This window comes from Lithobates pipiens, unplaced genomic scaffold (genome assembly GCF_037356315.1).
Source record: "Lithobates pipiens isolate NorthernLeopardFrog02 unplaced genomic scaffold, aLitPip1_a1.2 Scaffold_25, whole genome shotgun sequence".
Lineage (NCBI taxonomy): Eukaryota > Metazoa > Chordata > Amphibia > Anura > Ranidae > Lithobates > Lithobates pipiens.
In genome coordinates, this window is record NW_027507787.1 from 180,731,965 (window position 1) to 180,744,993 (window position 13,029).

At 44.0% G+C, this 13,029-nt stretch overlaps 1 protein-coding gene across 1 annotated transcript in view; it reads right to left on the minus strand.

The window, feature by feature from the left end:
- Positions 1–13,029, minus strand: part of ADGRA1 (adhesion G protein-coupled receptor A1) — a 1,280,537-nt gene that overhangs the window by 603,282 nt on the left and 664,226 nt on the right. The window lies entirely within an intron of this gene.

The following is a 13,029-nucleotide window of genomic DNA, read 5'->3' on the forward strand; positions in this document are numbered from 1 at the left end:
TAAAATAAGAGATGAAGTTGAAGAATAATCTTCTCACTTTTTGTTTTATACTACCTATTCAAATCAACATTTTTTGATTAAAACAATTTTTATAACACTGGGGCTTTCTTAAAAATGATACTAGATCCTTTGCTCCCGGAACAACCCAGGGTCACCCATAGGGGTGCACCCCCTCTGAGACTCCAGATAGCCCCAAATTAGACCTCCAATAAGACCAAGTTTCTTTGGAGACTTTAAGGGCTACTAATGGTGTAGAAAGTACAAGGTTTGTCAAAATAATTGCCTTGGGGAGAGAAAGTATCTCTCCTTCAGTTCTAATGTTACTGGTCAAATGTATGATGTGGGATCTTTCATTACCTGTTTGACCAAGAATGTGGTTTATTTGATTACCTGCCCTTGCGGCCTAAATTATGTGGGTTGCACTATTCACAAGCTAGAAACCAGGCTCAAGGAGCATTTGATGAATATTCGTAAAGGTTTTTTGAACAATAGTCTATCAAAATATTACACTTTGTGCCATAATACGAGTTTAAAGTGTACATCCTTTATGGCCATAGACAGGTTTGATTCTCATTGAAGAGGCGGCCACATCAGGAGAAAGATCTCAAAGATGGAGACTTGGTGGATTTTTTGTTTAAAATCTTATAGACCATTTGGTTTAAATATAGATTGGGATGTTAATGCGTTTATCAACAATAGCAATAGATTAACTTTCCTTCTTTTCTATATATTTTTAGCACATTTTTTCATCTTGTTCTTATGTATTTGTATTTTTTATATATTACCTGTTTCCAACTACTAGATGGCAGCATTGCTTCTATTCCTCAGTCGGTCTTTGATTAGGCCATCTATTTTATATTTTTAAATGTTATATTTTTTGGTTGTTTTGATTACTTCCATTGTTTCTATTTATCATCTCTGTTTCCAAATTGGCCCGGTTCTTTCTCCTTATCCTCTCTCAGAAACCAGATTGGAATATTGTATAATGTTCCTTGTTTGGTCTCCCTAAACATGGCTGTGTGTCTAGTCATGTATGTCTTAGCTGTGGTGTAAACATCTGGTTATGACCTGGTTTCACTTCCGGCGGCCGAGTCCTGCATATGCATGAGTAACTGGTTGCTAGGCTGAGCAGCGCCTCCAAGAGAGAGCAGCCAGCCACAGACACCACACCAGACAGAGCCACACTTACTGCTGGTAAGAATCCAGCCTGTGCCCACTGCCCAGTCAGTGCCAGACAGCCCTGGGGCCACCGCCGACTACTCCCGCAGCCGCTGTAGCACATTGCCAGCTGTGCAGCCCAACTCTGAGCTGCCAGACTTCTCCAGTTCAACTTCTCCTCTCCTGAGCTGAGCCTCCGAGTCCTCCCACCCACGGGGTCCGCCGTGAGTTTGCCGCCCATCAGAGTCATTGACAAACTTCCGGGTTAGTGTGTTACACACACTTTGTTAGTTACAGTGAGCATGCTCCCCATCCGTTCTGCTGCTGTGTCCCTCACTCCCCCTCCGTTCTGCTGCTGTGTCCCTCACTCCCCCTCCGTTCTGCTGCTGTCCCTCACTCCCCCTCCGTTCTGCTGCTGTCCCCCACTCCCCCTCCGTTCTGCTGCTGTCCCCCACTCCCCCTCCGTTCTGCTGCTGTCCCCCACTCCCCCTCCGTTCTGCTGCTGCTGTCCCCCACACCTCCTCCGTTCTGCTGCTGTGTCCCCCCCCTCCGTTCTGCTGCTGTGTCCCCCACCCCCCCTCCGTTCTGCTGCTGTGTCTCCCACCCCCCCTCCGTTCTGCTGCTGTGTCCCCCACCCCCCCTCCGTTCTGCTGCTGTGTCCCCCACCCCCCCCCTCCGTTCTGCTGCTGTGTCCCCCACCCCCCCTCCGTTCTGCTGCTGTGTCCCCCACCCCCCCTCCGTTCTGCTGCTGTGTCCCCCACCCCCCCTCCGCTCTGATGCTGTGTCCCCCACACCCCCTCCGTTCTGCTGCTGTCTCCCCCACTCCCCCTCCGTTCTGCTGCTGTCTCCCCCACTCCCCCTCCGTTCTGCTGCTGTCTCCCCCACTTCCCCTCCGTTCTGCTGCTGTCTGCCCCACTTCCCCTCCGTTCTGCTGCTGTATCCCCCACTTCCCCTCCGTTCTGCTGCTGTATCCCCCACTCCCCCCCCCGTTCTGCTGCTGTCTCCCCCACTCTCCCTCCGTTCTGCTGCTGTCTCCCCCACCCCCCCCTCCGTTCTGCTGCTGTGTCCCCCACTCCCCCTCCGTTCTGCTGCTGTGTCCCCCACTCCCCCTCCGTTCTGCTGCTGTGTCCCCCACTCCCCCTCCGTTCTGCTGCTGTGTCCCTCACTCCCCCTCCGTTCTGCTGCTGTGTCCCCCACTCCCCCTCCGTTCTGCTGCTGTGTCCCCCACTCCCCCTCCGTTCTGCTGCTGTGTCCCCCACTCCCCCTCCGTTCTGCTGCTGTGTCCCCCACTCCCCATCCGTTCTGCTGCTGTGTCCCCCACTCCCCATCCGTTCTGCTGCTGTGTCCCCCACTCCCCCTCCGTTCTGCTGCTGTGTCCCCCACTCCCCCTCCGTTCTGCTGCTGTGTCCCCCACTCCCCCTCCGTTCTGCTGCTGTGTCCCCCACTCCCCCTCCGTTCTGCTGCTGTGTCCCCCACTCCCCCTCCGTTATGCTGCTGTGTCCCCCACTCCCCCTCCGTTCTGCTGCTGTCCCCCTCCAGTTTTCCTCCATGTCCCCCTCCTTTCTGCTGTCCTCCTCCATTCTGCTACTGCCCCCCTCCAGTTTTCCTCCATGTTGCCCTCCGTTCTGCTGTCCCCCTCCGTTCTTGTGGTGATTATTCTGTTAGTTTGACAAGTTAACTTATTTTGTTTTTGTAAACTGGCACTTTACAATACATGTTGCACTGTATTTTCTGTGAAATATATATGCATATGAGCGTATCATTTTTATTTTTTTGGTGGGGGAGTGGATGTTGGGTGGGAGTTCCCACACTTTTTTCCCCAGGACTTGACCGCTGATATCAATGACAGATTGTAGCTTCTGACATGCCTGCTTTTATCTAACGAAATGTGAGGACCCTGGCTATTTTTTTTTAAATAAATTCACCCTGTTTTTAAATACTACATGAGGCGTTGCCTTTTTGTATTTCATACATGTACCTATGTAGTGAGAAGAGGAAACACTGCGCTACTATAATAAAATCAATGCTTACCTTTATCCAGGATTGAGGACGTCTACATGGGGATTATATACTAGGATTCACTACATCGAAAGCTGGAACATAATCCTTTGGGATTACAAGCACTGTAGACCCACTGTCGTAAAACAGGTGGGTCCAACATTTTCGGTAAGAGTATCCATCTTGTATCCATAGAAAGTTGAATCCTCAAATACCACTTCAGATAAACAGGCTACTGTTGTTGGTTTCCTCCCGCCTTGATGATTTAGATGGGAAGATCGATCGCTTCTGCCTAACATGATAAGAGGACTTCTTTCATAGTCTGATGAACTGACTTTAGTCCATTTTCAGTATTTGTACTATACAGCTTTATTTTTTGTCACGTAATTATTATTTATGACATACAGTTGTATGTATATTGTACTGAGTGTTGCATACCACACGTAATATTTTTTGCAATTTTTCTCAGGTGTGAGACCTCTCCCTTTAGCACGGATTATTTGTATCTATTCACTTTTTAAATGTCAATGTGTTTTTCACTTTAGCACTACATTTTTTGTTTTACATACATGTACCTATGAATTTCCATTTAGTGAGACTACAAGGTCCAGCCATCTATGATCGAACTGAAGTGGTTATGTGGCACTGTAAATATTTCACGCTTGTTTGACCACCTGTAACTCGGTGGTTCAGTGGAGGATAATTTCATGCTTACCTTATTGTGTCTCTGTCTACACCGTGGGTGGTTCCAGATGTTTCCCTGAACAATGACTCTGTTTTAACACTATGGAGTCATACTTTTATGTTTTTAGCACTGCATACATGCACTCTTTAACCCAAAAATACATGACATGCACCAAAAGTGCAACAGCCAGAGCTAAGGTTGACACATTTCAAACAACTACATTGTGCTAACTCATAATGGTTATGAGCTTTTTTATCCAGTTCTTATATAGCAGGCAAGCCGAGGTATGCACCCAAATGCTGAGTCCTACCCATCTAACCTCCCCTGGAGCAACAGCTTTTTTGTTGTGCATTACATGTGATGTGATCAGTAAGACATTTTGCCTCAAAACTGAAAATCAAATCACTTTACCATAGAAGTTTTAGTCTTAGCATTTGGATAAAGCGCCAAATGGTTATTTTTGCTTTTTAACAAAGACAGTGGGGTTTATTTACTCAAAAAGTGCAACAAGTAAAATGAAAAAAAAAAGGAATTTTGCTTACACTTGATTGAAAACACCCAGATCACTTACCCAAGTGAAAAAAACACTTTAGAAAGAAAACGGGTTTGTGGACCAGCTGAAATTGTAAGAACTTAAATGATCAAATAATGCGTGAATAATGCACATGATTGGATATTCTTTGCCAAGGGAATTTTTACTTAGCTTCAGCATATTAAGTACATGCTTAATGGGCACATACACACTCTTCCTGCTAAAATAATCATGGAAAAATCCCTTCTCATGTTCATTTTGTGTTTTGCATTCTAATAAACAAATGTTCCTTTAAGTATCATTTTACTGATCAAGTAAAAATATATATATTTTTGTTTAAGAAGTGAACTTGTGTTGAGATTGAAACCAGACATAGAGGATTTTAGTTGTCATGGGATAGTCTCGAGTTATATCTGTCTGGGTGACATAATGAGTTTGCTTGGATACAGAAGATGCAATGAGTTAATATTGTGATATTGTGATTGGTTGAATACATTGAAGGAAATATGTAATATGAGCATGTACCTCTTATTGGTAAAAGCTGGTCGGTAACACCTATCTTTCATCCATATTTAACACCTTGCCTGAGCCAGAATAAACTGAACAGTGTATGAAGCAACTTTGCTGTGTCAATTATTAATGTTTCCTATGCATAGAGATATATTTGGGTAAAAGCAACAGAATCAGGCGATAAGGTAATTATAATTAGATAATAAGATCATAGTCAGGACTAGTGTTTAAAGGTGAAATTTCACCTTTCAGTGGTGTCAGAATTTTAAATATCCAGGTAATTGTTTTTTTTTAAATATAGATTACATGTGATAGGGACTTAGATTGAAGGGAGAATTGATTTTTTCTTGAGTATTTTTTTGTTGGGGTGGGTGCAGGCCACTTTGGGGACAGAGTTGGTTAATTCCTAACATTCACCTAGGTTGCCCACCCTTATAGGACAAATGTCTTATGTTGGGTACTTAGGAATAGGGATGGGCAAACGGTTCAGCCATAGCATAAGTTCCATGTCTACATTTAGCACTAACAGCCCTTTTTAAACAACCACCCCCTTACACTCCACTGTATCCCAGCTTTTCTAAAACAGATGATATGGATGAGGCATGTAACTCCAATCACCCCCCCCCCCCCCAGCAGCATCTGCAGGCTCGAGTAACAGCTGCTGTGCCACTGTCTGCACAGGTTGAGGTAGCTGTTCATTCACAGTCCCCTCCGGGTGAGGCACAGCTTATTTAAGCCGAGGCTTCACTATCTCCTTTGGCAAATTTTTCATCAGCTCCTGTAATACAACTAGGTAGTCCAGAACAGCGCCAGTCACCAGACTCTTCCCAACTGGACTCTGACCTTCTGCTATTTACACCTGATCATGATGAGGTGGAACTTACTTCCCCTTGGGTACAGGTTCAGCAGAGGGTGTCTACGGCGTCGGTCCTGAACATACCGAGAGCTCTCCTCTTGTACAGAAAATACTAGAGTACAAACAGAGCACAACCAGAATATAAGGCTCTTAAAAGTTTAGTGACTAAATTAAAAATGCTCGTCACTCCCAAATCAGATAGAGCTCATACCCTGAAACTTAGGAGTATCAGGTCTATGGCTGATCCCAGATCAGAACTAGAGGATATGATAGAATTGATTCTTATGAATTTTGTTTTATGGGTATGCTTCACCCTCTATTATTTAAGAATGCATATTGCTATATTTGCCTTCCATATTCAGCGAGTGCAAGAGAACTACTGGAATGGAGCAAGAATGTTGAGAGGGGTTTAGTTCAGAGACGTTAACTATATACATTTAAAATATGTTATTACATGTATATTATTAAAAGGTTGCAACTATTGTCAGTCTATTCATAGACTGTGTTGGGCCCATATTATTAAGCCCATGCCCAATGCACTGTTAATTCAAATCATATATGGGGAATGTGACGTCACTACTAAAATTACATGAATTTAATGGTACCAATTTTTTTTTTTTGAGGAATCTGATCAGATAATTAAGTAGATTAAAAGTTTTAAGATAATTGCAAAATAAAAGTATTTTAAGAGTAACATTTTAACTTGTAGCTGGGGTATTTTTAATATTTCAGTTAGAGTCTAAGTCTAAGGAATATTTTAATTGTGTAATTGCCTATCCCCTCATTGTTGTAGCTTTGGAAGGTATTTTTCAATATCAACAAATGTACTATATTTCGGGTTGATATAATTGCCCTGGGCTCCGAGGTGCTCAATAAACAGCATTATAGTGTTGTAGAAGATCCTAGAAAGGAGTTTTAAGATTAATTATGGAAAAAATCGATTGTATGTTTGGCAGTTAGTTGGGCCCATTTGTTGATATTGAAGTTAAAGAAATTGGAACTTGGCATTGTATTAGGATATATTGCCTGTTACAAAACAAGGGAATGGTTATTTGTGCAAATGTTTTTTTAATTTTGTTAATACAGTTGATACAATATTGTTGTAATTATAAGAATGATTGGGGATTTATATTTTATTTTTACCTTTTTGGTTAATACAAGTTTAAGATTATTATAATTAAGAAGAAGAAATTCATGCTAAGAAAAAAAAAGTGCTCGTCTCTACTATGTGTCTTTCCTGGTCTATCTTAGCCACCCTAAATGCTCCCTAACAGGTCTTGTTGCATTCTTTGTGAATTCTGAATGCTGATGATGATCCCTCAGCCTTTTATTTTTTGAAGGCCTTCTCCTTTTGCTTTTATATGCATTTTTACATTGGAGTTAAGCCATCCAGGACTTTTGTTCACTCTTTTAAATGTATTTCCCAATGGAATTCTCTAATTTAATATGCTCTTAACCCATCTCTCTTTCGTGTTCTTTGTTTCTAAGATTTTATCCCAATTTTTATCATTTAGCAAGGTTCATAATTTAGGGAAATTGGCTCTATTGAAATTCAGTGTCTTTGTGTTCCCCTTGTGTTTCCCATTTGTGTGATTCATACTGAAGCCTATTGATTTGTGATCACGGTTTCCTAAATTGTCCTGTATTTCCACATCCGTGATCAGATCTGTATTGTTGGTAATCAGTAGATCTAGTAACTCCTTGTTATTAGTTGGTGCATCTACCATTTGACCCATGAAATTGTCCTGTAAGACATTTAGGAATCTAGGCTCTCCTCTCCTCCACCTTAATATCCTAGCAGCTTACCTCACGTTCTGACCCCTGTTTCACCAGAAGGTCAGAAAAAGCAGGTTACCTCTCTGGGATACAAAAAGATCAGATGGTCATGGAACTCCTATTCCTTCCGTGCTGCCTCTGCCTGATTAGATGTATACCAGCCACTACAAATTCGCTCAATGGGGTCCGGTGCACATGGGAATAGAAAAGGCAAAATCTAGTTCTCTCTGCATATCAAAACTGTTTATTTCCTCATTAAAACATTAAAACATTACTCACAAACACAGCACTTAAGCAGTGCGGGCTCAGGATGCATAGAAACAACAAGATGCTCGTGGGATGACGCTGCCACTGCGACTCCTTCCCCCTAAACGCGTTACGTTGAATAGGCTGCTACACCACCATGACTTCTTCAGTAAGGGCTGGAGACTGAACGTCTCACCGTTGTTTGGAAAGACCAATACTCTTTAATCAGGTGTGCTGCATCATCACTCCCTGGTCCCACCCCCCTTGCTGAACTAGGCCTCATGGCACACCCTTCTGGACTGACACAGGAAACAAAAAGTGGTGAAAACAGCACTAATAATGTGACGTCACTACTAAAATTACATGAATTTAAATGGTACCAATTTTTTTTTTTTTTTGAGGAATGTGATCAGATAAATAAGTAGATTAAAAGGTTTAAGATAATTGCAAAATAAAAGTTTAAGAGTAACATTTTAACTTGTAGCTGGGGTACTTTGCATATTTCAGTTAGAGTCTGACTTTAAGGAATGTTTTAATTGTGTAATTGCCTATCCTCACATTGTTGTAGGAAGAGGAAGTCATGTGTGTTTGTTCCAGGCATTGTGCAAGAGGAATTGTGGTTAGGAAAGAAAAAAAGGGAAGTAACTAAGGTTGTATAATCCTATGTATGAAGCTACCACTAGAAAAAAAATATATACTTCGGGTGAGATATGGATTTGGAAAAAATTGGGAAAAGGTGTTCGAGGAGAACATACGGAAAAAATGTCTAAATGGAGAATGAATGGAATGGCCAATGAATGTGGAATGAGAAAATGGTTGTATTGTGTTTAATGATTGCAAAAGGTATTATTTGATTAGTAAAGTATCTAAGTGTTTGTTTAAAATGTACACAAAGAGATAGTTATCTCAGTGTTCTCTTATTTTGGGAGTAGAGGTTATTAGGCCCATGTCCCTGATAATATATAGATGGGTATTTACAAAAGATTTCCCTAAAAGTTTGGGGTTAACATTATAATTGATAATGGGACTTTGGTAAAAAAAAAAAAAAAAAAAAGGGTGAAATTATAAATGTTTGATGAGTTACTGAAATTAAGTAATCAGGACCAAAATTAAAATTGTTGCATGTATATTAAATACATGAAATGCAAAAATTTGAGGGGAAAGTTTGTTTGAATGACAAGGTGACTATTCTGGATAATTCCCAGAATTTCAACCATAAAGTGTGAATGATGTAATGTTGTTTATTCATCAACGTTTTGCTGACGATCAGATATATTTGCAAAGTTGGGAGGCTAACCTCTGAGTCAGAATATGTGTTTGGGTAAAATGTTCTGTTCCGAGACCCTCTGGTTCACTTGGGTCAAGGGGATAAAAGGAACTAAAGGTGTTTATGTTTTGTTGAAATCCTGCTGTAATACCTGGTTTGGGAAAAATGTATAGTAAAATATAGTTAAATATTGAATCTATATATTGAAAACTTTTGCTGAGAAACATTTTTTTTATTTCTGCATGCTTTACTTATGTTTGGATTAATGAGGAATATTATTTTTAACGCCTCCAATAGTTAAGGCCTGATTCTGTGGTTATTCATGTTGGATGAGGAGTATCCACCCCAGCCAGCCAGTATTCACCCCTAGCCCCATGCACATAAAGAAATGCCCACCCCGTTCAAACCCTACCCTATACCCTATCTGGATGTCAAGTTACTTGAAGAAAAGACTACAGCTTTTACCTGGAAAACTTTGTTGTTTATCTTTGTCATTCTACTGCCAAGGGAGGTGCTGAGATGAGTAAAGGGGGACTCCTGCTGAAAAACGTTCCTGGACATAACACCTTGAGGTTTAGCCATGACATATGCCCAAGGTCAATTTCAGTGAGCATCACAAGTAAGAGATCCAGATGCCAGCCCAAAGATTCAAATCTAGCCCAATGCATCAGCTCCAGTCTGTCGATGGATGTTGAGTTCTGTCCTTACAAAGAGGCAGAGTTTGGGGGGGGGGGGGGATTTCTGTAAAATATGGATGAGCACAGACTTGAACCAAAAGTTTGGGAAAGTTTTGGGAAAAGTTTAGGAGAATGAGAATTATAATGTGCACATTTTCCTTTTCCGTCCTTTTTGAATTTTATAGACATTCATAAGCCATACAAGAGACTTTTTTTTGCGCTTTTCTTTGGGATTATTTTTCATTTGGCCTAAAGGCTGTCATGCCTCTCCCACTTGCTTTTATGGACTGTCACACCCCTTCCCCCTTTATATTTCAAGGACAATTGCTATGCAGCTGAGATTATGCGCTTATTGTTCTCTATTTCTACATACATTAACCAGTTGCCGACCGCCGCACGACGATGTACGTCGACAGAATGGCACGGGCAGGCATATGGGCGTACCTGTACGTCCCTGCCTTCCCGCGGGTAGGGGGCCCAATCGGGCCCCCCCCCCGGTGCCAGCGGCGGTCGGAATCCGTTCAGGAGCGATCCGGGATGAGGGGGCGGCCATTCATTCATGGCCACCCCCTCGCGATCGCTCCTGGCGAATGGAAGTGCAGTGTGACATCACTTCCTCTCCTGTAATGTAAACACAGGCAGAGGAAGTGCTGTAATCTCTCCTCCGTGTCGGTATTTTTCGTTCCGGCACAGAGGAGAGAGGATCGTGAGTTGCACCAACACACTACACGTACAGTAGAACACGTCAGGCACACTTTCACCCCCCCTTCACCCCCCCAATCACCCCGGCACCCCCAGTCACAGTGACACCAATTGCATTTTTTTTTTTTTTGCATTGGTGTCATTTGTGACTGTAATAACTGTTAGGGCAGTTAGGGTTAGCCCCCTTTAGCTCTAGGATACCCCCCTAACCCCCCCAATAAAGGTTTAACCCTGTGATCACCCCCCGTCGCCAGTGTCACTAATAAGCGATCGTTTTTCTGATCGCTGTATTAGTGTCACAGGTGACGCTAGTTAGGCAGATAGGTATTTAGGTTCGCCGCAGCTTTTTATAGTGTCAGGGACCCCCATATACTACCGCATAAAGCCCCCTGATTGCCCCTAGTTAACCCTTTCACCAGTGATCACCATATAACTGTTACAGGTGACGCTGGTTGGTTAGTTATTTTTTTATAGTTTCAGGGCACCCGCCATTTATTACCTAATAAAGGTTTAACCCCCTGATCACCCGGCGGGTGATATAAGTTTGAGGGTCAGATAAGGTCTGCGTCGCCCCAGGCAGCGTCAGGTTAGTGCCAGTACCGCTAACACCCACACGCAAAGCATACACCTCCCTTACTAATATAGTATCTGATCAGATCTATATTAGCGTTGCCAGCATTTTAGGTTTCCCAAAACGCATTGTTAGTGGGATCAGCCCAGATACCTGCTAGCACCTGCGTTTAGCCCCTCCGCCAAGCCCAGCCCAGCCCACCCAAGTGCAGTATCGATCAATCACTGTCACTTACAAAACACAACACACATAACTGCAGCGTTCGCAGAGTCAGGCTTGATCCCTGCGATCGCTAACAGTTTTTTTTGTAGAGTTTTGATACAGTTGCTGACAGCCTAGGTGCTTTTTTACCTGTGAGTCTCACTAGTGTACCCCTAAATTTAGAGCCCAAAATGGCAAAGCGAAGGTACACTAGTGAAGAGGCCTACACGTTTCTGAGCATGACAGATAGTGAAGAGGACGTCACTCATCTGTCAGATTCAGGCTCAGAATACGATCCTGTAGAGGACAGCGGCTCCATGACAGATAGCTCTGGCGACTGAGATGAGGTCCCTGTTAAGGGCAGGTGTACCCGATCCCGAATGTTTTCAGTTGTTCAGGTGGAGGAACCGCAGGTCACTCGTATGGAGCAGAGACGTACTAGAGCCGCTCATCCTTCTGGTGAACTGGCAAGCACCAGCGGCCTAGTACACCCTGGACGTACATCCAGCACTGCAGTAGCACGTGGTGACGTGGCGAGTCCCATAAGTGCAGTTCAAGCTGGCGAGGTGGCAAGCACAAGTAGTGTCCCGCTGCCACTAAGACGAAGACAAAGACAGGCCCGTTGTACCCATAGTGCCCTTCCTGCAGAATTCGCCAATCCTGATTGGGTGCCCACCACTTCTGCAGAACCCGTACTTCCCCCATTCACTGGCCAACCTGGCATTAACGTGGAAACAGTTGATTTGGGGGCGTGGCGAACGAGCTCCAAGATGGACGCTTGATTCCGGAGCTCCGTTCGTCCTCCAGAGAGACCTCGCCGCATCAGAGCGCACCGGCCGACAAAACACCTCCGAACCTACGGAACGATCGGCGGAACGGCGGAGAAATGTCTAGGCGACGGAAGAACGTGATCCAACCGCAGAAGATGGCTCAGTTCTTCGTGGCGAAAGCCCGCGGATCTCCACAAAATGGCGGCGGACGGAGCCCTCACGACGCGGAGCCACAGGCCGCACACAGCAGCAACACGATCGGAGGAGGCTCCCTCCTGTCTAAAGGACACGCCGATATCCGAAGCGATCCATCTTCAGAAACGCCGAGTCCTACGACAAGGAGCCCGGCCAAATCTAAGCCTAGACTGCTCTCCCCTGACAGACAACAAGACATGGAGGTAAGCGCTACCTCAGGCATGCAGGCTACACAGGCCTCACACACGCAGGCCCCAGATCCCATAGCTAACTTTCCCACAACTGACCAGCCTATTTCTGACACAGTACTGAAAGAAATGTTGATTTCCCTTCGGTCAGCTCTTCACAGTGATTTGGTACAAGGCATTAATCAATGTCACAGGGAAGTGCAAGCTATGGGAGTCAGGGTGGACAGAGTTGAGAGCAGGATGGAGGATTTCTCCACAACCTATAACGTAATGGTGGACGCACATTCAGCACAGGGAGAGGACATAGCTTGGTTAAAGGATAAGGTCGCTGACCTTGAAGACCGCAGTAGACGCAACAATATTAAATTGCGTGGTATACCTGAATCGGTCCCTGCACAGCAACTTTTACAATACGCTCAAACGCTATTTTCCTCTCTACTGCCTAACCTGACTGCACAAGACTTAATAGTGGACCGCATACACAGGATCCCTAAACCCTCCTTTTTACCAGAAGGTACGCCTAGAGACACTCTCCTGCGGATTCACTTTTACCACGTTAAGGAACAGATCTTTCAAGCAGCTCGCAACCCTGACAATATACCTCCTCAGTATGCTGACTTGATAATCCTTCCGGATCTCTCAAGACACACTCTGCAGAGAAGGCGTAATCTAGCTACCATCACCAAAGCTTTAAGGA